Source organism: Epinephelus fuscoguttatus, linkage group LG19, assembly GCF_011397635.1.
Source record: "Epinephelus fuscoguttatus linkage group LG19, E.fuscoguttatus.final_Chr_v1".
Classification (NCBI taxonomy): Eukaryota; Metazoa; Chordata; class Actinopteri; order Perciformes; family Serranidae; genus Epinephelus; species Epinephelus fuscoguttatus.
Window position 1 is genome coordinate 8,734,276 of NC_064770.1, and position 3,550 is coordinate 8,737,825.

The 3,550-nt window shown below is 39.5% G+C and overlaps 1 protein-coding gene across 1 annotated transcript in view; it reads right to left on the reverse strand.

The window, feature by feature from the left end:
* Positions 1–653: 653 nt before the first annotated feature.
* LOC125879639 (CDP-diacylglycerol--inositol 3-phosphatidyltransferase-like) overlaps positions 654–3,550 on the reverse strand; it is a 15,424-nt gene continuing 12,527 nt past the window's right edge. Inside the window, exon 6 of the mRNA XM_049561608.1 lies at positions 654–3,550. This exon is cut by the window's right edge and continues 269 nt beyond it. The gene's annotated coding sequence lies outside the window, so the exon portion shown is untranslated.

Below are 3,550 nucleotides of genomic sequence, written 5' to 3' on the forward strand. Positions count from 1 at the left end.
CTGGTGACACTGTTGGGGATTTATTCAAAATTGAAGGCACACTGAACCAGCATGGCTACCACAGCATCCTGCAGCGACATGCCATCACATCCGGTTTGCGTTTAGTTGGACGATCATTTATTTTTCAACAGGACAAAGACCCCAAACACACCTCCAGGCTGTGTAAGGGCTATTTGACCAAGAAGGAGAGTGATGGAGTGCTGCGGCAGATGACCTGGCCTCCACAGTCACCGGACCTGAACCCAATCCAGATGGTTTGGGGTGAGCTGGACCGCAGAGTGAAGGCAAAGGGGCCAACAAGTGCTAAACACCTCTGGGACCTCCTTCAAGACTGTTGGAAAACCATTTCAGGTGACTACCTCTTGAAGCTCATGGAGAGAATGCCAAGAGTGTGCAAAGCAGTAATCAGAGCAAAGGGTGGCTATTTTGAAGAAACTAGAATATAAAACATGTTTTCAGTTATTTCAGCTTTTTTTGTTAAGTACATAACTCCACATGTGTTCATTCATAGTTTTGATGCCTTCAGTGAGAATCTACAATGTAAATAGTCATGAAAATAAAGAAAACGCATTGAATGAGAAGGTGTGGCCAAACTTTTGGCCTGTACTGTGTGTGTGTACATATATATATATATATATATATATATATATATATATATATAGTCTCAGTAATATGTTTTAGCTTCTTTTGATTTCACGTTATATATTTCGTTTGACTATCATTTTTCAAAATGATACATTTCTTAATAAACATATTTTATAGTCGCTTTAGCCTGATTGTCTTTTTCATATTCGAACTTCCAGATGTTTCAGATGAGTACAACCAAACTGGACAAAAGAGTGGCTGTAAAACACGAGCAGCTTCACATAAAATGACTCGTGATCTAAATGTGGTATAGGAGCACCAGAACTTCACTGTGGTTGCTGTCTCTGGCCTCTACAGATTCATTTCTCAAACATCCAGTGTGAATATTAAACTCCCCGTCTTTGACTGCTCAACAACTTTCATGATTATCAGAATTCAAGGAAATGAAAATGCTACAAAGAGCCATCTGCTGAGGCATGTTAAGACATCATTGAAAGAAAAAAGGAGTTAGGATCATGAAGGTGTGTAACAGTTATAACATTTCTAGTTTGTGCTTCTTATGTATCATCATTACATCCTTGTCACAGAGTTAAAGATGAGTCCCTCTAAAACATAAAACCCACAAGGTTGTTTAAAGGGGACCCATTATACCTTCTCTTATTTTCTGTCATATCTATAATGTCACAGTGTCCGACGTTCACACTGAATTTGGCCAAAGCTTCAAATGATGTGGTAGATTAATGTAAAAGTAATCTTTGTAAGAATGGTCTCAGACCATTAGGAATACTCTGTTTCTTAAGTTTTTCTTCTACTTTTTTTGGGGACAAGCTGACGCCAGCTCATGATGCATTTCTTCATGTGGTCATCTGCTCTATGCACTGGTGATGCACGGGTCGACCCACAACCCTTGGGTTCTGTGGGCTGACCTGCGCGTTGGATGGTTTGGGTTAAAAAATATTGTTGGTTTCTCTTGAGTGGATCTTAAAGTGACAAAGCAGCATTCTGAGTAAGTTATAACTTACAGAAACACTGCAGCAGTCCACCTTTCACCTTCTCTTCCCCTCTCTCTGTCTCTCCCAATCACACACAGCAAGCGGCTTCATCATCAGCCCTGCTGCGCTCGAGTTTCTGTTATACGCTATTTGACCTTATTAAATTTCTCCAGTCCACTATAAATATTTCCCTCTGAGAATATGCAGGACTAACACTGTGTCCTAACAGCAAGCAAGCCTCTCTTATGTTACATCATGTAAACAATCAAACAACTGTACCGATCAGCTGGGAGCTCATGTAAACAAACCACGTATGATATCAGCTGTGCTCTAAAGATCACATTGGAGACCTAACCACTCAAATGATGAGTGAGTACTTGCTGTCTACCTACTTTTGTACTTTTTAAACAAAAAACGCACATTTTACATTGTGATATTTACTGATATTGACACACAATACAGCTAAAAGCAAGTTGGATATTATTTCCCAAACTTTCAGCTCTGGTTTTTGGGTTGGGTTCAGGTGATTTGCGAGGCAGGTGGGGCGAACTGGCTCTCGTAATGGGTTGGGCTGATGCAGGTTTAAAAACCCTGACCCATGCATGATTACCAGGCACGCTACAGCAAGTGTTTCCAACACACTGCTACATGAGCTACATGCTAATGTCAGGAAACATGGAATCCTGCTTGCTGATGTTGTTTATTTCTCACCGATTTCAGATCATACTCCTACTGGAAGATGTCTGGATGCAAAGATTTGGTTTAGAAGCTTTTATTGGTAATTGTTCATGTTAGAAAGTGCCGCTGTACTCTGTTACAGTCACCCCCGGCTCAATGATGGTACAGATAATGAAGACCTGGAAACACTCTTTTGGGAGGAGGGCTCAGGAGACAGGCACTAAAATGGAACACTTCAGATGGTGTTCCAGCACAGACAGTATGAGGAAAATAACCATTGACCCTTAAAGCATGTAAACAAGTTCTAGTAGAAACTCAAAATACAAGGATGAATCTGAAAATGAGCAGAATAGGTCCTCTTTAACAGCATTTTGTGCAGCTCTGAAGGTTTCTCCAGGATTTGTAAACACTCTTCAAATCATCTTCTGCTGCTCAATAAACAACATTTTTTAACATGTTTCTAAAGTTGGGACGAGGATTTTTCATTCAAAGCAAACATGATAGCTCCAGGGTTTCCTCGCACTAGATTGGCTGGCTGTTGCAAAATCAATATGAACTTTTAACTTCAACTCCACAGAGACTGATTTCAGCCTGGTGTCTGATCTGTAGCGCAGGAGGTGACTGAGTGAACGGTTTGTCTCAGACATTTTTAATTTCTTCTGACATTGTGACATGCTGCTCTAATTTAACACGGCAAAACAACACTACAATGTGATCATTTAATCAATCAAAGCTGGATCAGACGGATCCTCCTTATCAATATAGTTATTAGGCGCCAGTTAAACCCGCCACATCAGTCATTAAATATGCGGCCTTTGCTGTGTGTCTGCTCCTTTTTTTCTTCTGAAGCTTAATATTATATTTGATAAAAATGGCATAATTTCTTCCATCACTTTGAAAAACTCTGGGAAACCCTGAGCCAGAAAAGACAGACTGTCTAAATAAAACTAATTTTATGAGCTGAAACTGTGACTCAGATGTGAAAAAATACATAAGAGGGACAAACTGAAAATACTGACTGCCCATTCATACATCCATCTAGTACGGGGTGATGCTTATGAAAGTCTTCTTTTACAATATATGACCTTTGATATTGGGAGATCAATTTTGACACATAATTCTCACTGCATTTATTGTCATATCACCAAAGTGTCAAACCTGTCAACAGCGTATGTTTGTAAAATAAATCAGAGAAAAATCAACTGTAGAAACTGTTGAACTCTTGTTTTCTTGTTTTGAGACACATCTAATTTGCAATATTTGGTCATAAACTTTCTGTCTTTCTGAAGTTGTCA